Source organism: Perissodus microlepis, chromosome 4 (assembly GCF_051167445.1).
Source record: "Perissodus microlepis isolate ML-2025 ecotype Zambia chromosome 4, ASM5116744v1, whole genome shotgun sequence".
Lineage (NCBI taxonomy): Eukaryota > Metazoa > Chordata > Actinopteri > Cichliformes > Cichlidae > Perissodus > Perissodus microlepis.
This window is the reverse complement of record NC_140464.1, coordinates 27,627,564-27,652,446: the sequence shown is the minus strand read 5'-3', so window position 1 is coordinate 27,652,446 and position 24,883 is coordinate 27,627,564. Positions and strand designations below refer to the sequence as shown.

At 38.7% G+C, this 24,883-nt stretch overlaps 2 long non-coding RNA genes across 2 annotated transcripts; both read left to right on the top strand.

The window, feature by feature from the left end:
• The first annotated feature begins 2,989 nt into the window (after window positions 1-2,989).
• On the top strand, window positions 2,990-4,646 carry LOC146389153 (uncharacterized). Its single transcript, XR_014799991.1, has 3 exons — window positions 2,990-3,127; window positions 3,670-3,864; window positions 3,963-4,646. It is a non-coding gene; the product is annotated as an uncharacterized LOC146389153 (long non-coding RNA).
• Window positions 4,647-4,957: 311 nt separating this feature from the next.
• LOC146389152 (uncharacterized) lies at window positions 4,958-6,547 on the top strand. Its single transcript, XR_014799990.1, has 2 exons — window positions 4,958-5,806; window positions 5,949-6,547. It is a non-coding gene; the product is annotated as an uncharacterized LOC146389152 (long non-coding RNA).
• Window positions 6,548-24,883: the final 18,336 nt, after the last annotated feature.

Sequence of the window (24,883 nt, the reverse complement as noted above, 5' to 3'; positions counted from 1 at the left end):
GAAAGTGGGAGCCTAGAAAGACAATCAGCAACATGGTTCAATGACCCAGTTCTATATTCCACTTCATAGTCAAACTCCAACAGGCGAGCTGACCATCTGGCTATGCGTAGACCAGCTCTGTTATTGCCCTTAGTAGTCAGCAGTGTTGTAAGTGCTTGGTGATCTGTTCGTAGGAGGAATTTTCTGCCCCAGAGCCATGTGCGCCATTTTTCAGCAGCCCAGACGCAAGCTAGGGCTTCCTTCTCAACGATTGAGTATTTCCTCTCTGCATCAGACAGGCTGCGAGATGCAAATGCAACAGTCTGTTCTGCATCATTACCGTCAAGTTGAGTCAAAACAGCACCTACACCGTAGTCTGAGGCATCTGTCGAGACTATGGTTGGCTTACTGGGGTCAAACATCACCAGGGCAGGGCTGTGCACGATTAACCGTTTGACTTGATCAAACACTGCTTGAGCTGCTTCCTTCCAGTGGAATGAACAGTCCTTACGCAGAAGAGCTCTCATAGGTTCAACAACAGTCACGTAACACAAACTTGCTGTACCATGCACTCAAGCCAAGAAATGAGCGCAGGGTTGCAGGATCAGTAGGGGGCGGAGCATGCAGGATAGCAGTGACATGAGAGTCATCTGGTAGCAGACCTTCTGGACCGATCTTTTGACCAAGAAAGCTCAGAGTAGTTTGACGGAGTTGACATTTGTCAACATTGAGTTTCAGTCCTGCATTGTTGATTCTGTGTAACACAGCACGCAGGTTGGCCTCATGTTCGGCTTCTGAAGTTCCGTATATGATGACATCATCAAGATAGCATTGCACCCCCTTTCTGGCCACGTAGGATTTGTGTCATCATCTTTTGGAACATTGTAGGTGCTGAACTCAACCCATAGGGAACTCTGCAGTACTGGTACAGTCCTTCATGTGTAATGAAAGCAGTGAGCCCTCTACTCTCTTCATGTAGTTTCAGCTGATGGTAGGCAGATTTACGATCCAGTTTGGAGAACATGACAGCCCCACGCAGCTCAGACAGTATGTCCTCTATCAGTGGCAAGGGATGACTGTCAACGACCACCGCTTTGTTAGGTTCTCTCAAATCAACGCACATGCGTATGCCACCAGTCTTCCTTCTAGTGACTACAATCGGGGAGACCCATTCAGATGCATCGATTTTCTCTATGATGCCATGTTCCTCAAGGTTCTTGAGTTCTGCGGAAACAGCATCACAGACTGACAGGGGTAAGCGTCGAAGTTTCTGCTGTATTGGCTTCACTTCAGGTCGCACCTCCACTTTATGTACGAAGTCCTTTGCACATCCGAATGCAACTGGAGACTCACATTCCTGTTTACATTGAGTGGGCAGAGCAGAGATTTGCTGGACTGTCAAGAACTAATTGTCCCCCTTTTATGTATAGCTGGAGGGCAGTCACCAAGTCCATTCCCAGTATGGGTGTTCCTGTTCTCACAATGTAGAGATCTGTGGAGGCACTCTTGCCATTGTAAGTAATGTCAGCTCTAAGACACCCTAATACATCCAGTTTCTCTTTTGAATATGTAATAAGCTGAACAGCTTACTTAACTTACTTAACTTAACTGAGCCAAAATTTGTGCTGTAAACGTGTTCAGGCAGTATGGAAACACCAGACCCTGTGTCTACTAGTAGCTTAACAGTGCATGCCTGTGCAGTATTTGGTACAGTGACAGTAACAGTGCACATCAGTTTAGCCGGATCACCACTGACACAATTGTCAACAGTTAAAACACACATTTCAGGCAAAGTCACTTCATTAACAGGCTTATGAGAAGATTTACACACTCTCGAAAAATGTCCAATTTTCCCACACGTATTACATTTGCAGTCTTTTGCGGGGCAGGATTTATCATTGGCTTTGTGATCAGCTGAACCACAATGGTAGCATGTCGGAGCTGTATCCGTTTTTTTAGCTGCTTTGTATTTTGGCTTGCGCATCTTCTTTTGTACTTGAACAGCGGCAACAGGCTTTGTTTCACCAACAGCAATGGCCTTTGCATCAGCTATTGCAGCCTCTGTACGCCTAGCAATTTCCAAAGCTCGATCGAGCGTCAAATCAGATCACCAAATGAAAGCTAAAACTACTTTTAACTGCTTATTAAACTGACTGCTTCTCTTAAGTAATTGATTAGCTGCTTATAGGAAAAAGTGCCCCCCCCCCCCCAGCAGTTTAGTATTTATAGTTGAAAGAAATCTGATACTAAGGTAACTTTTTGAATCTTAAATTGTAAGATGCTTGTATACGTGAAAACGTATACAAGCATTATTTGTCTTCTCTACAAGTTGATCCCGCAACATTTCATTGTCCATAGCCCCGAACTTACATTGTTTCATGAGCTCACGCAGTGCTGCAACGTAGTGATCTGTAGACTCACCGACAGCTTGGGCTCGTTGCCTGAAGCGGTATCTCTCGGCGACAACACTGACTTTAGGATGAAAGTACGTTTCCAAAGCCTTTACGGATCCCTTGTAATCATCCGTAGCGAGTGGTAAGGCGCTGTAGATTCGTTGTCCCTCCGTTCCCAAGCAGTGAATGAGCAGGGCCCTCTTCCTCTCCATAGCAAAGTCATTACCCCCGATCGCAAGCAAGTAGTTATCGAACAACTTTTTCCACGCAGCAAATGGAATTTTCGGTTCGCCCGGACAATCCAGGAACATAGCCGGGGGTTGCAAAGAGAGCAGAGCCATAACTTAATCACCACTACTCTCGTCGCCACTTGTTGTGTGGTGTTAGTTCAGCAGGCATTACACACACGCAGGTAGGAACAGAGGATTACCGGAGATAACTCCTTTCTTCGTTTTTCTTTTTCTTCTTCAAAAACCACAACCAGAACAACATACTCACTAGCGCCCTCTAGCGCTTCTGGTAAATGCATCTACAGAACAAATGCAATAGTATGTGTGGACACAACACCCGCTTCGGCTGTTATCAGTCCATCAGGCGTTATTAGCAGAAATCAGTCCCATAGATATGGGCCATCTCCTGCTAGATTGTTCAGAAGGTTGTTATCATCCATCCAGATGGAGGATCACTAACCGGAGCGTGGGAATACTCCAGAATCCACTCTGGCTGGAATCCAGTGGATACAGCAGTGTTTACAGGTAAGGCCATTTAAACAGACAGCATTTATAGAATGACTATTAAAAGTCAGCGAGTGTCAATAATGTTAATGTGGTTATGTTAGTAATACACCAAGTGCTAATATAACAGCTTTAAGATGCATTTGTAGATATTATTACGTGTTTTACCGTCTTTATGGTGCTAGCTTAAAGTTACGGTGTAAACGTTAGCTTATATTGTAGTAAAGCTGTTACTGTTTAAACGATGTTAGGACAGAAATATTAGCTTCTGTCATGACTGATGAAGTTACTAGTTAATAAAGTTTCCAGTAAAGTGATTAATCGCAGCCACAGACTGACACTAAATATCTCGATTAGCTTCAATGCATCTATAATAAATATGTGCAAGTTTCAGTGCTTCGTTTAAACTGTATGATACTTTAAGTATCATATGAAGTAGACTTAAAATTAACTGCAGGTTCCTGAGAGCTGGACTGTGAGCACAGAAACACATGTTCATACATACAGCTGTAGCAAGCTTGCATTAATTTTAAATAGATTTGTTACTCTTTTCTGTTTGCCAGAACAGTTCTCCACAGTCGCTGTCCACATGGGTCGGTGGGACCAAGAAGCACCCTGCTAATGTGCGGACTCTGCCCAGCAACATCCAGCAAGACCCAAGCAGCGTTTTCTATCTCCCAGCTGGAGTTTTTTGTTTGTCTGTGACTGGAGAGTCAGATTTCTGTTGAGGTTGGAAGAACAGCCTCACACTTGCAGAGGTAAATCAGTTTGCAGAGATCCCTCCCACCCTGGCTTTTATGTGCTAGATTTCATATCTGAAACAGTAATATTTCAGTGACTGCTGCTTATACCACAGGTTAATGCACGCTACTGATCCCTGATGGGAGAATCATCACCTCTGCCAACAAAGAAGCCTGGTGGATGTTTGTTTGCAGTCTGATGATGGGACCTCATGCTCTGCATCTTCAAAATTTGTCTCTTGATTATTATTCATAAACAGTAATGTGAAGTATGCTCATATCTAGTATAACTGAACCAACCTGGTGCTCTTCATTTATGGAGGCTGTTGAGTCTGAATGTTGGATGTTGTGTATCTCGTGTTCTCTGGGCTTTGTTGTCCTCGGTCTTTTTGCAGGATCAGAAAACAAAACCAGGAGGTGCGTAAATGTTTCTTCTCCAGTTGGATGATGATAAGACCGTGACACGGGATGCCACCTTTAGTCTTGTGATGACACCACATGTGTGCTGCTGAGAAGGATGTACAGGGGCACCTGCAGCCAAATCCAAGTGTCCTCAGGTTAGTTGTAGTTGCAGAATGCTATAGGACTGAGACAGCTGAGGAATCAAATGTTTGATTAAATGGATGAAAAATAGAAGTTTCTTCCCTATAATTATCACTTTCTAAAATCTTTGGCAACTTCAAGTCTGTCAGGATGCTGAGGTCACAGAAACAAGAGAAGAAGCTTGACTTCAGAGTGTTGTTTACAGTTTTCTGTCATCATGATCTCCCTGAAGTTTATCACTATTACCCAAGCAGTAAGTCCACAGTACTGTAATGAAGATTCTGACTTTGGTCATGGTTGGATAATTTTTTAATAATATACAATAATTTTTTGTAATTCATATTTTTTATGTTAATCAAAAATTTACTTTTGTTTTTGAGAATGCAGAATGTGACAATATATTTTTATTTAATTCATTCAGTTGCAATTGTTAAATAAAAAAATAAAAATAAAAAATATATCTGTATTAGTTTTAATAAATTAATTTGACACCTGTATTGAAAATACCATATTGTATTCATACAGAATCAGTATCATTGTTTGTCTGTTCACTGATTGCTGAAACTAAGAGCTACTTTGATCTGTTTAGATCTAAAGTATCCAAAGTTGAGCTCTAATGTTTCTTCACCCCTGTGTGTGATATGTGATTTCCTACATGCTGGCAGAGCAGCAGTTTGTGCTCACAGATGGTGAGGGTGTGGAGAGACGGTGGTGTTTCCTCAGAAGAACTAGCAGAGTCACAAAGGACACCAGTCCATCTCACCACCTTGACTTGCTGATTGATGCTCGTCTGCACTGCACAGAGGAAATCAACAGACCGAGGTTTGTCCAGTGACGTGTTATGAAATGTATATTTGTTTTATGCTTACAGATATGTTTTTCTTGACAGAGGCTCTGCAGAGGTTAGACAAAGCAGAGAAAACATGTGCTTTACATTTTACTGTGATTTACTGGGATATTTGTTGCCTGATGTTTAGCAGGAATGGAGAAATGGAATCAAAGGGAGATGTTTTCGATGTTTTTGTAATGATGTAAGTAAATCTTCAATATTATTTATTTGCTTGGTTATATTAGGAGTGTTTCTGAGTGAGGGAGAGAGGAGTCATCATCCAGGTAAAGTGACGTAGATCAGTGGATACACTTGTCTCCCCTTTAAAGGAGACACTCTTAGAGAGAGACAATTAGAGTCATCCTTAAATGTTAGTGCTTTCAAATACACAAACATTTTTAAAGGACAAATTGAACATCCAACTTTGACTGTAACACAAAATAAATCTTTGCATGTGTGTTTTCAAACTCTCAGATGGGCAGGATATCAGTCTTGGACTGTCTAACCTGCAGCACTGAATAACCACCACACATGAGCATGTTCCTGCAACATTCAGCAGCTTTGTTCATCTGTGTGCTTCTGCTTTTGGTAAGTAGAGTTACCCAACTACAGTAACTCTAAACACATGCCATCCATTTCTAACGGCCTGGTTACTTCCTGTCAGTTACTTCAGAAACCATGTGGTCACCTGACCTAACACTGTTTCTTCTTCTTCCCCTTAATGTTCAAGTGTCAAATGTCAAACAGCTGGAGAGGAAACTACACCAGTGTACTGGGATGTTTCAGCAACACGTGCCAGATGCTGTTCCTTCATGGTGACATCACCAGAGACAGCCCCGCCCACCTCAGGACCTCGCCATTGATCATGATGATTATAATGATGACAGCGAGTGGAACTAAGACTGTAAAAATCCACGACCAGAATGTTTAGATGCTTTCTAATTATTAATGAATACTGAGAGCCTCTTTCTGTGTTTTGTCTGTTTTGTTTTTTTTACCTCATTTGTTACTAACAAAGTTTGCCAAACTCACACAGTTTACATTCTGTATGTTTCCATCTTTACCAGCCACAGTCTAACTGCAATTAAGAAAATAATCCTTAGAAATTGTCATTTTTCTCTTTTGTAATTGATGATAATTCAGGGAATATACTGCGCTGCTTCCTTTTATTGCATCTCACATTGCACATGTTTTTCAGTGTCCAGTTATTTTTTACTGTTGTTTGAATTCTCTGTATGTTTGATCCTGTAGACTGTTTGATGGACTGCTTGTCTTCCTGTTTGTAACCGCCGCCTGTTTTTGACTAAAGATTTGGATTTCTGACTTTAACACAGCCTCTGCGTGTCCTCCCTTTGTGTCCTCTTCCTCTGTGAATGTGTTGCATGTGTCACAGATTCATTTTATTAACAGTTTTCCCACAGTGACTTGCATCAGCATTCATTCACAGCACATTTGAGAATCATTCAGATTAATACGGTGATCTTATAGTCAGAATTATCCTGACAGAGTGCCACTGTAAATTATCTTTCATCAGGTAAATTTTAAAGTTCAGTATTTCAAAGCAGGAGTTATGAAGAATTATGCTGGCATTAGGACTGTAACAATATGTACTTACAAAGTCAAAGTTTTTTAATTATGTTAGAATATTGGAAGACAACCAACTTTTAGTGTTTTCCGCATATTAATTATTCTGAAATCGAGATGGTGACCCTAACTGTACAGAAGCATACTAAACAACTGACAATCTAACAGACATCATTGGCCTGAGCTGTCATGCACAGTGAGTCTGATCCTTTGCTGTGAGAGTATGACAAGCATGTTTCTGGTCAGTTTGGAAGAAATAATATCACAATGTTGATCTTTATTTCAATATTCCTTTTACAACATAAACTGTGATCAAAGCTACTTATGTTCACAGCATGTAATAATGCTGACAGTCCAGGGCATTGTGGTCTGTTGAACTAGGGTTAGGGTTAGCAATTCAGACATATGTAATCAATATTACCCTTGCTGGATATAACAAACACCTAGGAATTCATATTATAATTCGATTTTCGTGAAATATTCATATTCAGTATCAGTCATTTTATATTATAACCACATATCCACCCAGGCTCATGGTGGGGCAGGGCTCTGTCCTGGGATGCTTGAGTGAAAGGTAATGTACACCTGGCCAGGTATCCAGTCTGTCAGAATTATTTTCAATATTTGGTTCAAAAATATGAGTGGAAACAAAAATCCAACTAGGATTCTTGCATATGATGAATGAAGTTTGTCTTTGACTGTATTGTCCAGCTGATCCATCAAACCCCCCAGCAGGTGAACCTTATTCATGACATAACACAGTAACTATTTAAAAAATTAAACAGCAACAGTCTAAATGCAAAGTGCATTCTAAACTCCTCTTCAATAAATTATATGCAAAGAGTCATTCAGGACTGTAACGTGAACTACAGAACCCAGAGTCTTCATCATTAAATCTCTGGTTGCTTCATTTTTCTATCCTATATCAGATACTTTAAAGGTTTTAGTAAAGTTGCATTCTCATGGTGAGGCAAAGTGCTTTATGTGTGTGTCTGCGTGTCATGAACGGGGGTTTGAGTTCGAGTTACGGCAGACTGGCGCTACTTGTAAATGGAACGCAGCCTTCCTACGGCGGACAGCTAATAACAGGAATCGGACGCGCGGTCCACCCTAGTCCACAGCAACCACCATAGCAACAGCCTAGCGTGTCTTTAAAAACATATTCTGTCTTCATAACTATCAAAAACGTGAAATAATTTGCAAAGCGTGAAAGTGTTACAGCTGCAGAGAGCTATGGCGGCATCTTTGGAAGCTGTTTACATAGCTAATAATATACGATGTAACCATGGAGACAGTCAGTCACGTGAGCTAGCGGTGCACGTTTACTACAGTGAATAAGGTGATTGCGTGCACAGCGTCCACACACGCTGCACAGGGTAAAGACATTACTTCAATGTTGTTTTATATTTATATATATTTGCCTTCTGTTGACCATCACCTCAGGTTCACCATTACAGTATCAGCATACAGATGCACACTGTTTAAATATGAACACATTAAAAAAAAAAATCACGTCTCAGAAATAAGCACAGCTGTTCATGTTTGTCATTATAGTTTTATTTGTAAGAAAATTATGAACTTCACATTGTGTATCAAATCAAAGAACATTTGACAAGTCTGAGTCATTCCTTTGCCCTACGAGAGCTGGAATAAATATATATCCTGACAGTTATAGTTGAGCAAACTTCAGTGAAATGTTGAAACAGTAGAGACAGGTAGAAATGGGATCAGATTAATCTTTGCTTAGTCAGACACGTCCTGTGTTCAGTCCATTGTATTAAAAAACAAACAATAGCACGATCCGTGTGATTTTGCATCTACTTCCAAATCGTAGTCAAGCAGCCCAGTCTCATAAATAGTTAACAGAAATGTCTCTAATGTAGACGTGTACAGTGTAGTGTAAGCATTAAAAGATCATAAAGGAAACACTAACATTTATGTGAAACTAATTTTAATAAAAAATGAGCAGGTGCTTTACAGATTTAAAAGAAAGAATCTGAAAACAACACTTTTTTGGTCTAAGTGGTCAAAGTAGAAAACAGAACTGATGTTCAAGAACAAACCGTAGCTGCACTAATATTACACATCTCGACTGTTGTGGTGAACAGACATGTTGCTTTTAAAACCACATGCAGTGTGTGACCATGACTGTTCACTGAGACCATGAACGCCACTTCGCTGAAGCATTTGTATTCTTCTTCTTCTTGCCACCAAAATGGAAGCAGAAAGAGAACGAGCTGCTTTGATCTACTGAAAGGAAAAAGAACATCAGACATCAGCCAGCTGAAATCATTAAAACAGAAACAATCATTCAATGCAGTGTCTCAGGTGGCTTAGCCTGTTACAACTGTTGACACAAGCTCAGTACAATTAACACACAGTGTCAGGGAGCTCCAGTGTGGGAACTAGTGGCTTTAGGTTTGTAGTCATTTAACTTTCATCCATTCATTCATTTAATTCAGGAGGAAGAAATGTCAGGTTGGTGCAGGCTGGTTACATGCATTTGGTCCCATGCTGTCTTTAACTAAATGACTTTGTTCACTTTATGGCTGGGCTGTATGTGGGGTTATATCATGTTATTTGGGCAAGAGTACCTGTCCCCTGTTAGGCTTAGAAAGTTTCTCCATAAGCAGAGCTTCTAACTCTTATAGCTTTTAGCACATCTGTAGCTGTGCAGGCTGACAGCTTTTTGGTGGCTCTTTTTACCCCACACTGGTTGTGAGTGTGTAAAATAGCCCCACTAGTTATTTTGGGTTGCAGTTAACTTGGGAGGGAGGGTTGGGTCTGCCATGACTAGATGAATAACAATTATCTGGGATACATAAATTTCATAATGCATGCATATATCTCTATCAATTAAACCTGGCCTGAGTGCTGCCATTTTTTACATTCAGTTATTTCTCTTAGAAATGTTGGAACTAAATAATGAATGTTAAACTGACACTGGTCAGTGTAAATGGCTCATTGGGACACAGAAACCTTTAAATTAAACCTGAACAAGTGAGCTTTTCTCTTTGTGCTGAATATCAACACTGTGGCTTCTTAGACTGTAAGCTTTACTTCAGCACAACCAGTTGTAGAAGCCGTCACTCCAAATGTCTTTTGATAACAAGAAAAAAATACCTTTTCAGTACACGGCCTGAAGTTCTTCTCTGACATCTTCTGCCATCGGCTTTGTCTGCTGGTTTGAAGACAATAAACCACAAAAAAAGATGATTTAGTCACTTTGTCTGCATCCTGCAGCTCGAATATGTCGTGTAACGATGTTGAATAGCCGTCGTTATCCCTCTGCTGTCAGTAGGATTGTACTGTACAGCATCTTACTGATATGTGAGGAATGCTAATGTAACACGATAACAGACGTCTGGTCTTACATCATTAAAATATAAAGGGCACGAGATATTTAGATATTTTTTATATTTATATTACATTTTATAGCTGACAGATATTACTAAATAGATAGAATTTACTAAATGGTTGATGTGCATGAAAAATATGTCCATAATCACAAATGACCATGAAAGCCAGTAGAATTAACTCAACTGGACAATCAAAAGATGTCCTTAAATGTCCTTTAAGTGGCAGAACAAATGAACAAACAGTTAATCGCTTACTTGAGATGAAATCTGCTCAGCTACTTTGAAAACAGCTTCTAACTGGTTCCTCCTTTAACAGGATGACTGCTCAGGGGTAAGGCCATCATGCAGTCCAGCAACCTTTATGGTTCTGCTTTGATTCACCAGGAACTATAAGGGAAACCTTCCAGCACCTCCTGTGAAAGACACAGGGATAAACACAAACATTTATTAACATGTTCCACAGTCTTCCAGCTTGATTTTCTCATCCTGTGGACAACAACGTACAGGGATGCAGGTTTATTGTTAACTTTTGTAAGGTTTCTTTACTGAACTCATACTCAGCTCATACAGGACAAAGACAGGACAGGCTGCCAGTTTATCGCAGGGCGAAAACAATACATGTAACAGAAAATCCACTTAAATGTCTGATATTTATAATCATAATCATAATTATGATTTAAAATATTATTTAAAGGTTTCTTTAAAAATATATTTAGATTTTTTTATAACCGCTAGAATATAAACTGTTTCAGATTCTGACCTCTGACCTCAGTGACCAGGCTGTGTCCTCACTGCAGCTCCCTCTTGGAAATACGTCTGCTTCTTGTCTTCCCCCAGTGATGACCGCCTGCCCTTAATATCCCGTACTGTACCTGAGGAACAAAACAGGACAAACACTTGCCTTCATTTAAGAAGTACATTCATACAGAAATAATCTATGGAAACACACTAGTTCACCCTTTGGGAGGAATCAGTTCCTGTGAAACATTTCTGTAAATCAACATTATGTGGAGAATAAATGAAATGAGTTCTTCGGGTGATCAGCAGTCCAACACTGACAAATGAAACTTCTGTGGAAGAAGAATCTGGACTTTGGATTTCCAGTCCAGCCCTGGTTTAAACTATTAAGGATTGAGCAACAGTGCTCATCTTTGCTCTTCGGAAATCTGTGTTAAACAACAACAAACATAAATTAGAAACAAAAATACATCTGAGTAGAGAATTTTAATCTTCAAATGTTTCTGAGCCGTCTTCAACCTGCTTTTAACACAGAAAAGTCCCACAGTCAATGCAGCCTGAATGAAATCCTAAATGTTCAGCACACAGAGAGACACAGAGGGACTGTTTAAAGTTTAGTGTTAACCTGAGTCACTGATCATTTACAGTATTACAGAGTCTGGCAGTCTTTGCATGATGTCCACGTCACTGTAAGTTTCTAGCTGACTCTCAGGTGTGACAGGTGTGCCAGCAGGAAAGAGTAATAATAACCTGCATCCTGCGGCTTGTCATGCAGGATTAAAGGAGCCAGACTTTGTTCACACAGCTAGGATTGTATTTTACACTGACCCTGGGTCAGTATAAGTATCATACAGTTTAAACAAAGCACTGAAACTTGCACATATTTATTACAGATGCACTGAAGCTAATCGAGATATTTGCTGTCAATCTGTGGCTGCGATTAAACACTTTACTGGAAACTTTATTAACTAGTAACTTCATCAGTCATGACAGAAGCTAATATTTCTGTCCTAACATCGTTTAAACAGTAACAGCTTTACTACAATATAAGCTAACGTTTACACCGTAAACACTGCTGTATCCACCGGATTCCAGCCAGAGTGGATTCTGGAGTCTTCCCACGCTCCTGTTAGTGATCCTCCATCTGGATGGATGATAACAACCTTCTGAACAATCTAGCAGGAGATGGCCCATATCTATGGGACTGATTTCTGCTAATAACGCCCATTGTATGGACTGATAACAGCCGAAGTGGGTGAATAAAGTCACCCAGTCGCTAGCTGTGCCATTACCCAGCATACACCACTCCCTCCATAAATGTAATAAACGATACAAAAGTATCGTTCTACCCGTTTTTCAGGTAGTTGTTTACATTATATAATTTATTGTGTTCAGTATACGTCACTACAATGTGATTTCGGAAATATATAAATATACGGACATCAGGCTCTTGCGCGGCAATCTCTTGTCGTCAATAAGCAACGTTTAGGGAGCGTATATAGTATTCAATGAGAGGACCCTGCACGTCAATTCTCGACGCAAGGGGGGTACCCTGCGCGTCGATAAGTGAAGCAGAGGGAGCCTGACCATGCGTCACATATTTGACGAGTTGGGAGTGAGAACGTGTTGATTTAACTGATTAGTTTTCTAAACTGTGTTCTAGAAGCTGCAGTTCAAGCAGAGTAAAAATGACTCAGCAGCAGATTAGAATCAAGTACAAAAACATTTACAAATGTTTCTAACTCACCACATTTCTATGTTTATTTGTAAGTAAAAGATGGTTTTGAAATGCAAATCACTGCATTCTGGTTTTAGTTACACTTTACACAATATCCAAACTTTCTTCAAATGGGCTTGTATAAATATATCTTGTCATACCTAGGTTGCAGGTGCCACGATGGTCTTAATTTTTCTCCCTTGTACTCCAACCTTCTTGGCATATAACTTCATAAGGTTTGCCGAATAACTATCCAGCTGGGAGAAGAACTTGGACTGCAAATGGATTGTTGTAATCCTCTTGAATTCTGCACTCACCTGCAAAAGGCAGAATAATAATCCAACAGACAAAACTCAGTTTGGCTAATAATAAGAATACATTTATAACTGAGATTTACACAGCACCTTTCAAAAAAAACCCAGGATACTTAAAAAAGGAAGATACCACAAATAATTAACAGGGGATTGTGTTGTCATTATTCAGTACACTTAAAAGTCAGTCAAGTCTGTTCAATACATGTGAATGCATTGATATTTGTAGCTGAGCTAACACAGGCTGCTTTAGCTGACCTTCAGTAAATCCCATTTGGTCACAAGTTCCTTTTATATAATAATTCAATGGAAGCAAAATATTGATTTTTTTTTTTTCAAACCCATTCAATTACCTCGCACACATGGAAGAGAGCTGGCCACCTCATTTTGAAATCAGCGATCATCAGTGCTTCAAGTACTACCTCTTGCCTTCTGAGAGCAAAGGTCTTCTCCATCATTGCAGCCACCCTGTGGTCATTGTGTTTTTTCTTAGCTTCTGACAGGAGGTCTACTCTGATTTCTTCTAGTGTCTCTGCAGTTTCACCAGCTGGATAAGTGGGGCAGTAATTCACTTCAGCTTTTTTTGGCTTCTTCACGCCATATGCAGGAGTACATTTGCCATCAGGTTTATGTTTTACAGAATTCACAGTAACTTCAGGGCATCCAAGCTGTCCAAGCTGAACAAGCTGTTGTTCGGTAGTTAGCAAGTTTATACTTCAAGCTTGTTTTCTATCCGCCATATCCAGTGACTGAACCAGGCTCTTTCAAACATGGATAGGTTGTTACAAGAGCTTCTGCTACCTCATCAAACTCCCTGTCAGACTTAATTTTATGATCAGGATTCAACAAAGCTCCAGTTTCTTTGAAAGCAGCATTGGCCCTGGCCAGCTGTAGTTGAGTATTGTAAGAGAACTGGGGAATGGGGAAGACATTGGGCCATGCAGTGGCTCTTGAGGACGTAGATTCAGGAGAAGATAATATGTCTGTATCAAATGAGTTCCCAGGAGATGAAAGGGATGAGGAGTCATCTAGAGCGCGGGAAGTGGCAGCAGATGAGTAAAGAGGGAGGAGTGGCTCACCAGATTCGACAGGTGCAACTGAGCTAAAGATGACCTCGATGGTACTTTTGTCCTGGATGTCCGACATTGACTCCAAGTTGGTGAATTCATTCCCAAATTCTGCATCCATGAAGTGAAGCCTGAAGTCCCCATTAACTCCACACTGTCCCTTTATCTGCTGAACTAGCTCACTGACAGACACTGGCATCCCATTTGGAAGGATCAATCTCCGGGAATCATTTTCTCCGAGAATGAGTTTCACCATTGCAGCCATTTCACAACAGCCTAAAAGAGGAAATTAAGACAACCATTAACCATTTTCAACAAGGGTAGATCTGATTTCAACAAAGCAATTCGGATAAAAGTGTGGCATGCTATGTCCATTAAAATGGATGTAAATAAAATAATGCCACATTAATTTTAAAAACATTTTAGATTTATTAGACTGCCTGTCATAAAAAAAACCGAGTTAATTCCTGTAATTTGGACTCTTTCCTTTTCAGTGAGTTCAACATTTTACCATGTTGAACAGGGGTGAAGAATTTCAAAATGAATTATTTACATTATGTAACCAAATTTAAACTGGAATTCTCTCAGAAGTAAAATTATTAAAGCATAACATTCGCTTCAGGAATTAAAATAAATAATTGTAATTTCCTCCTCAGTGTACTAAAAACATACATCAATTGTTAAGTAAACTACTGTGCAACAGTTGCAACTTACAAACTTACACATTTCAACAACCCATAAATAAAATGTATATTTATCACAAAAGTTTCTGTGGTAGAGCCCAAGTAGCTTATTTGCAGAGGTTAAGTTATAAACAATATCTACATTTGAAGTAGCTATGTCTTTCATATTAGGCTTTTATACTTGTGCTAGCTTGACATTGTGCTATATTGTTGCACTAACGTGTTAGCTAGCTAGAATGGCATAAACAGACAGATTTAAAAAAAACAAAACAAAAAAAACAAATATGAATAAATATCACTGAAAAGAATAGACAAACTAATGATATCTTTGCGCAAAAAGTATTTTCATCTGGATGGATGAAGACAGATTCACTCTTACCTTTCCAAGATGACCGTGAAGCAAACCATGTGGTTTCCTGCCTCCTGTGGTTAAAATCACCCGTGATCTTGTGATATCGCGAGTCTTTAAGGCAACTAACCACTCTCGTTAGATTTTATCATGTCATATCAACAAGAATACATTTAAGAGGTGCTAAGTTGGTAAATTTTATGCAGATCGTATATGATTTAATTAAGTTCACCTTGGAAACATAAATTAATTTTGTTAGAGACTTGTAAATGCAATAGCCATTCAATTTCACTTTTTTGAGTGTACATAACATATTATGCCTATACATTTATGAGTATTAAACTTTTGAGTGATAACTCCTGACAAGATTTTGAAAGAGTTGAAAGAAAATGTCATAGTACAAACTGTATAATCACAATAAATAAATAAATAACAAAGCTATTAAATATATTGGTATCTCAAAATATTTTTGCTTTTGTTTATGTATTTTTTCTACACTAAAACCCTGATAATATGTAATATCGAGGTAAAAGCACCACAGAATACACCCTTAATCTAAGGATCTAAGGTCAAATTAGTTTATCTGAATCCATTAGTTTTAGTTAACAGTATCTAATGCTCTAACAGCTTAGTATTTGCTTACTGATTCAGCAGATACTTCCATCCCATTCATCCTTCCTGAATTTAATTCTGTTATAGGTTTAAACACTTAATAAATGTATTTTTTAGCTGCTACTGCTAACAATGATCCAATGTCAAATTACACTGCAGCAGTGTACTATCCATGGATATAATAGAATGGATGGATGGACAATTTTTGATTGATAGTTTTTCAGTTTTCCTCTAATATTAATGATATCCAGAGTTAGCATTTTTCTTCAGGTCTGTTACGGTTCAACGTGGGGGACTCAAGCGCAGGACTCCAGAATCAGCTGAACACAATCCCCCAGGCCGTGACAGGGTCCATGAAAACATCTCAAATAAATTTAGCTTAGAGGCTAAAAAGATGAAGCCTGTGCACTTTAGTTTCTTCCATAATGATAATCAATATTAATCTGGTCAGTGTTACAGCTTCTGCATGTAATACCTTAAATAAATACTCCATACCTCGCAGAGTGCAGGGGCTGAGGGTAACCACCCATCTGTGACTCTTTGGGCTTTTCAGTGGTTTTCATTGCGAACTTTTCCATATCTGTTTGGTGATGTCCCTGGCTGGGGATTTTCTTTTTCTTTTTTTTTTGCCTGTTTCTGGGTCTTTTCATTTCAACATACTGTGCTGTTAATTTTAAAAATATGTTATAAAATGTCATGTCATCTCTTCACAGTGAAAAGTCTATGGGTTTTAGAACCCACACAAAAAGGTTAGATATTATATATTGATTAAGTAAGTAATAAAACAACAATAGCAATGTGTCCGTGTGACCATAATTGTGTCTTTTTTTTTTATCTCAACTTTAGCTCTAAGCAAGAATCTAGAAAAAGCAGTGCTTAAAGTTACCAATGATATTATGATGTAGAGATGGCACGATAGCACTTTTTTATGTCCGATACCGATATCATAAATTTGGATATCTGCCGATACCGATATAAATCCGATATAGGGTATTTCATAATCAATAAAATGTTTTTTTAAATATCTTGCTGCATTTTGTATAAGTTCATACTCAAGTTTAAAAAAGAAAACCACTAAAGCTATTCTGTTAAACCTGTATGCAAAAAATACACTGCACCCAAAATATTTCATAGTTCAGCAAAACTGATCAATCTAATAAACTTAAACCTACACCATCCTCCCTATTCTGGTATTTTAAAGAGTACTTAGTGGAAATATTAAACAACCTAACTAATAGGGTTGCCAACTCCCAGCAAAAAAAAAATAAAAAAATAGGGAACCCCCCCCATAATGCTTAATTGACGTAATCAACTTTAATTTAAAGCACGTATAAAAAAAAAGCACAGTAGTCAATAATTTTTCTACAATAATTAAATAGATTCAACATGATCAATCAATCAATCAATCAATCAAAGCTTTATTCGCCACATGCAGGTTGCCCTGCAGTGAAATGGGACCCCCCCACCCTACACACACAACACAGACATCACATGGGGATACAGGTCGGAGATTAGTAGCATTACAGAAAAACACTGAAATGTACACTACAATGGGAAAGTACAAGAGGAAAAAAAGAGACCTCTACTCATGCTGGGCTCCTATGAGAGGACAGCATGAGAACACGAAACCAAAAAACTCCTCTGCACAGAAGCACATAAATGTCCACAGCACAACATTATGGAGCACGTGACAAGCAACAGGGTTGGGTAGGGGGTGAGGAGTAATCCGAAGCAAACACAGCAGCCACCCTGCCCTGCGCTATTATTCCAGCGCGGGCCCAGACCCACCGTGTTCTCCAGGAGGGAACAAGCATCGAAGGCGTTTGGAAAGGGAGGGGGGATGAGTGAGTGCGTATCAGTGTATGTGTATGTGTGTTATTTGTGTCCAGAGTTCAGCTGAGACAGTGTCCTTCGCCCTGCCAGGCTAAGTAAACAGTATTCCAGCCAACCCAGGTGGCCTTGCATAGAATGGGAAGAACAGTCTAAACACAGTCGTTATCAGGGTGATTTTGTTCAGCTCCCGCCTTGAGCCCGTAGCTGGTGCCGAAGGGATAGCCGCGTTATGATGGTGCTTTTTCTTTAGTGCGAACAGCTCATGAGAATTTCAAAGCTGTTCTTAACAGTCCGACACTGGTCTCTCAATCACCCGTTGGAGAGCCGCGAGCTTCTCCATGATGTTATCAAACTTGCGCTCCGTGGTCTTGTCATTCTTGTGCTCAAAGAGCAGATTCTGAGAACTCACGACCGCAGTGAGCTGCTCCAAGATGTGATCCAACTTTTGCTCAGAGGTGTTATTCTGAGTGAACTTCTCCAAGATGTAATCCAATTTGCGCTCAGAGGTCCTATTCTGAGTATTCACAGCAGCCATAAGCTTCTCCAAGATCTTATCCATGCTGCACTCAATGAGCCCATTCTGAGAACTCATGCCTCGTCCCATCGTTTCAATCCCAGCGGGCAGCCTTGTGGGGGAACAGCCGGTTCTGCTTTCTTAATTCTTCGATAAGCCAGGGCCAAGCCAGCTCCGATCAGCAAGAACCCTGTTATCATGGTTCCGAATAGGTAGATATCTTCAGCGTCCTCGATCGACAGTCCCGCCAGGCACACGATTCTCCATTTCTGCCACCCGTCCATCGTGTATCCGGCAGGGAAAGTACCAGCCCAGACTTCTCGTTGTGAAAAGGGTGTCAATAGCATTCAGGGACCAGTTGATCAAATCCATAATTCTCTTTTAGGTTTTAGAGAACAGACTGTGAGAGAGTGTTCCAGGGAAAAGGAATACAAAAAACACGAGACTAGACAAGGACATAAGAGGCTAAGCCCCTGCTAAGATAAGGGAGAGGAGGAGAGGAGTAAAGTGTGACCGCCTTCGCCAAGAGCCAAACGAGGTCTCCCGCCTTTGAGTACTGTAGCTTTCTAGGTTATAAATTTGACTTAGTAGTTACTATATACAATAATGGATTTCTATACATTTTACATCAGACGAAAACTTTGGTTGTAAGATTCAGATAATTATTTATTAAAAGCCAGACATGACAATTAGAAAGAAAAGTATGTTTTTGTGCCCCCCTTTTCCTGTTAATGCCCTACCTGGCCCCCTGGCAAAACCTTGCTAGACCCGCCCCTGCATAGTTATCAGCTGTCAGCAACGTAGAAAATAATCCTGGTGTAGAAAGTAATATTAAATAAATTCTAACAACAGCTTATTACGTTTAAACGTGCTGCTGTTGTTTATCCGCTGGTTTCCTCTTTCTGGCGCAAAGTGGGCGATAAACAAACAAGAGAGATGGGGGTTGCGACGGAAAAGCCGATCAGCTGATCGTTGATCAGTTTCATGATTGAAGTAGCCGCAGGAGAGGAAGGGGAGAGAGGCAGTCGCACCATATATCAGTTGTTAAGCTTAACGTGGGAATGCTTTATGAACATTCAGAGGTAAACTTACACTCTTGCTTTACTTCTCTGGGATAGCTTTCTCCGAGATGAAATGCTGGTTTGGAAGCACGTAGCGAGGCTCCAAATGCTCAACCAGACCTCCGACAGGTCTCGCACGCCACAGCCGCTCTATCACGAGACGCACACTGCTCCCACGTGCTAAGGTCATGAGCTGGGTTACACTGTGTCGCTAGTTTTGTGAGGCGCTTTTGTGATATTTAATGGATCGGATTACATTTTTTATTTCTCTCCGATATCCGATCCAGTAATTTCGGTCAGTATCAGTCCGATACCGATATGTAATATCGGATCGGTCCATCTCTATTATGATGTCAGACGATTCTGGAGAATACACAGCGTTGGTCTTACTAGACCTTTCCTCAGCTTTTGACACAATTAATCATACTATCCTAATAAAAAGACTGAAGAATCTGGTTGAGATATCCGATCTGTTTTAAAGTGGTTTTCATCCTACATCCTAATCTGGTGGGAGTTTTAATGTGTCTGCAAAACAAATTATGTCTAAATGTGGAGTCCCTCAAGGCTCTGTGCTGGGACCTATTTTCTTTTTAATATATATTCTTCCTTTAGACCAGATATTAATGATGTTCAGCAATACTGCTCTTTTACGCCTTCAGAGATTCACAAACTGTCTGCTTTAATTAATTGCTTAACTAACATTAATCAATGATTAAATAAAAACTATTTACAGCTAACCCCAGATAAAACTGAAACTTTGATTATATTGCTGATTAATTGATTATTGCTGTTTAATGTTGGAAATTGCAGTGTCCAACATTAACCTCCTAAGAACCGAACTCTTCCATGGCATACATTTTTAATTTCTCTTTGATATTTGGACATATTGGGACCCGATGAATGTAAAAACAAAGAATTACCAGATTTTTTTTTTTTTTTACCTGATTTTTATTTCGAAGATAAACGAGAACCACATATGAGGACATTCGTTTAAAATAAAAAAAAGAACAGTGGCAGTATAATGTCCTCGTAAGTGAATATCAGGCCCTTGTAGACCAAAATTGAGTATTTTGGTCTAGACAACCGAAAATGTGATGTTCACATATTTGGGCGCCAGGTCCTAGGAGGTTAATCAGAAATTGGGTGATCCTGGTCACTCAGAAATTTTGTGTTATTTTTGACAAAGCTTTTTTCCCAGAAATATAACTTAAAACAGACAGTAAGAACTAGCTTCTTTCATTTGAGGAACGGCTCAAAACTTCAATCAATGGTGTCAGCAAGTGAACTTGAGAAGATAATTCATGCTTTTGTCTCTACGAGACTGGACTATTGTAATTGTCTATTTACGTGCCAAGAAAGGGCTGAATAGTTTCCAGGTTGTCCAAAACTCTGCAGCGAGACTATTGGCTCTCTGAAACAGAGGAACTCATAACCCCTGTTTTAAAGTTGCTGCACTTTTTAAATTTTATTTGTAACTTTTAGAGCATAGGTGTCAAACTCTGGCCCGTGGGCGCCATACCAAATTATTATTAGAGCTGGCCTACTGGTATTATACAGCTAATATATATATTGTTTAGTATTAAGCTTTGCTTGTCCCATACTCAGTTTTTCAGCAAAACTTGTTTGAGCCCATAGGAAGAGATCCATTCTTAAATCTGGAGGAAGATTTTTTTTTCAATAAATATTAATGTTAGCCCGCGACCTTGTTCCAGTTTTGAATTTTGGCCCACTGTGTATTTGAGTTTGACACCCCTGTTTTAGAGCATTATATGGAGAAGCCCTTCCTTGTATTGTTGATATGATTCATATATAACTATATATATACCTCTTCTCGTAGCCTGATGTCATAGAATCAAAACCTTTTAGTGGCCTCTCACACCTGCTTCAAAACTATTGCACCCAGACTGTGGAATGCACTGAACTCTGTGAAGACTTGAATGACTTAAAGGGCTTTAATGCTTTGATGATGCATTTATGATTGCATTATTTCGTTTTTTTGTGGCATTTGTCTGCAAAATCTGCTGTATAAATAAACTTTTATTTACTTACATATTGATGTTATTTTAAAAAGTGACCTGCAGTGTAAATGCCATGTCACAGTATCAGGTTGCATTGTCGCTTGCCACTTGTAGGGCCCTCAATTATATGGATGGGAACAGAATTTGTGTAGGCATCAGTTCACTGTAGGAAATAATTTCGCGAGCTATTGACCTGTTAATAACGACTATCAATCTCATCTTGAATGTATTTCTTGGCCTATAATATGACTATTTTGCATTACCTCTGTGCCATTTTTATTGACTCTGAGCATTTTATAATCATCAGTCACTGATGTTTTCAGCTGCATAATGTTTTGTCAGGGTTTATCATGCAGTGCAGTGCATTACAAAGTTCCAAGATACAAAGCATGACTGCAACTTAAAATCTTAATCTTTAGAGTACACACAAAAAACTGACAGAATAAGTTGTCTGTGAAGGTTCTCAGTCATCCAGGTCATCGTAGTCAAAGGAGCTTGCAAAGAAAAGCGTCTGGACTTCTTTAAGTTTACTTGAAGACGTTTCACCTCTCATCCGAGAAGCTTCTTCGGTTCTAAGGTCAAATGGTGGACCATTTAAGTAAACTTAAAGAAGTCCAGACGCTTTTCTTTGCAAGCTCCTTTGACGACAGAATAAGTTCCAAGACCCAATGAAGCAGATCTATTGGATATCAGAGATGAATTCAGGTGTGAACTGAAAGAGTTTGTGGTTTTCTGGGGAGCCAGTGGAAAGTGGGCAGCAGGATTTCGTCACTGAGTAGTTAGCTGGTTGAACAAAGAGTTGAAGATTTACAGACTTGGTGATCTAGAGGATGAGGAATATAGGATGAGCATACTTGAAGCAATAGCTATCTAAGAAGATAAATAACATTGTTTTTGAAATATGTAACATTTGTCAAAGTATTAGAATTAAAACATCTCTTATATCAACATTTACAAAAAGAGATTTGTTGGTTCATCAGTTTTCCAGTATATTCTGTAAATGATGTTAATTGCTGTCTTTCACTCAGAACTGTGATTTTTATTATAAGTAAAATATTTAACATGCACTGAAAAAAATAATCAGTGGGATAAACGTAAAAAAATTATTGTAATCGGTTGCACGAAATTAAGTTATGTTTGGTTAACCTTAGTTTTTTATGTTATACCTGCACACATTTTTCTGGTAACATGAACATGACTTTGTTATGTTGTTGTTATGTTTTTCATTCCGGTCAAATATTTATAGAAACCACTTGTTTATCAGACATGAACTTTTTGTGTTAATTGTATTGGACTACTATGTGTTATATTGACAAGATTATTTTATGGTAAGCTTATTTTATTTTATAACAAATTTCTAATATATAATATATAATCTAATATATAATTGAGTGTTCAATAAATAAAACTAAATTAAGGCTGATCTTACTGTATGTACTGTACACTTTCGCTTCAATCAAAGAAATAAGCAAAACATTTTTGAACAATGACCTGTATTTTTGAAAATACTACACAGTTGTAACAATGGACTTTCAATTCAGGCTTCCAAAATATACATGAGTCATATTTGTACAATGCATCTCTTGAAAAACATTCCACAACATTCCTCAAAGTTATCTTCTGTAAGCTGAATTCAACATTGTGGGGCCTTATGACATCGCGCTTATGTAAAAAATAGTTTTTTAAATGTAAGCGCCATAAGGTAATATGGCAACAGGGGTGTAATTATTAAAATGACACAAAGAAGAGACTTAAAATAACATTATAACCCACAGGCACAAAACCAAGAGACCTAAACTGATTAGTATTGGCTTGCTTCTATCACTAAACATCACAATGTCTACTGAAAATGAATTTCTAGAAACCAATACAAAGTTCCCCTACACAAAATTAATATTCTTTTATGTCTATCTATATACATATATATATTTAATTTTCTTACACAATGGATACGTTTATATATATATATATTATTTGTAATGTCTTCCCTTACCTTTGCATGTTATACATAATTATTCTGGTATCAAACATAGAATGGTCTACTGAAGAGGAATGCCAACATGTCATTGCGACAGTGTTAATAAATAAACTAAATTATTTTGTATTGATTCATATTTTGAATGTTACCTTATTAAGAATATACTAAAAGTAATAATTGTACAAGAGAAATAAATGTAATTGCCTTGTTTATTATATGCCAATAATTTCCACTGAATTTACTGTTTATCAACTTTAGAAATATGCAGCTGATGAAATAAATGGAGGTTAAATAAAACTGTTTTTTTATTCCTGCTCCTCTGAATTCCAGGAAACTCAAGGGTCTCTTTCCGTGTTTTTCAAACCAGGCTGGCATTCACCATCCCACACACAAAGGCTTTGTTGGAGGCCTGTCCGGCTGTATAGTGTGTTTATAGTCATTTCCTTTTCTTCCTGAGCTGTTAAAATTCACACATACTCAGACACACACGCATACACACATAGTTACATGCATGCACACACACACACACACACACACACACACGAACACACACACACACACACACACACACACACACACACACACACACACACACACACACACACACACAGTAGTAGTGTTATTTCTTTACATCTCAATTTAAAGTTAGTTTGATTGATATATTCTCCATTCTAGAGCTTCAACAGTTTTACCATTTTACATCCAATATCTGTGCTACCTAGTCCAGTGTGTATTTTTTTAACTGTATTTTTTTTTAACAGATCTTGAACTTGAAACAGATCAGAGATTGAAAAATTATATTTACTCTGCATGAAGTTTAATTATTTCGAAGATGCAGACCATCTCCAATTTTATATGAAAGCATTTGGTTTAACACATACTCAGACACACACGCATACACACATAGTTACATGCATGCACACACACACACACGAACACACACACACACACACACACACACACACACACACACACACAGTAGTAGTGTTATTTCTTTACATCTCAATTTAAAGTTAGTTTGATTGATATATTCTCCATTCTAGAGCTTCAACAGTTTTACCATTTTACATCCAATATCTGTGCTACCTAGTCCAGTGTGTATTTTTTTAACTGTATTTTTTTTTAACAGATCTTGAACTTGAAACAGATCAGAGATTGAAAAATTATATTTTCTCTGCATGAAGTTTAATTATTTCGAAGATGCAGACCATCTCCAATTTTATATGAAAGCATTTGGTTTAAAAAAGGGTTGCTGAATTCAGTCCCCCCCTCCACTGCTGCCACCACCTCCCCCAGGCCATTCCGCACTAGACAAGGGCCAGACTGCCAACAGTTTACAAGCTGTCTGTCTGTCTCAAGTTCAACTTCAACATTCAACCTGGAGAACAAAAAATCAGTCTGCAATGCACACAGAGAAGGATGGCTAAAGATGGTGTGTGTGTGTGTGTGTGTGTGTGTGTGCATCTGCAGTCTGTTAAACATGAATTTGAGACGGGGAAAAAAAGAGCTACAGTCCTGCATTCCTGATGTAAAGCACAAAGTATACCCTGGAGAAGGTGTGTGTGTGTGGTGAATTGACACTTTGTTTTATGCCTCTAAATCATAATTTGTACTTAGTATAATTTATTGACTTTAGAATAACTGAATTTTATTGAGTATTCATTAGGTTTAGTTGTGTAATTTGTAAAGCTTAGGGGTGATAAATAATAGTTTAATTTTGAAATTTAATACTGTTTTCAAGGCTTTATGCAGCCTTACTCATAACTCGGCTAAAGTATTTTATCATACTTTTTAGAATAAATACATTATCAATTTAAGTTAAGTTCTTTGATTTAAATTAT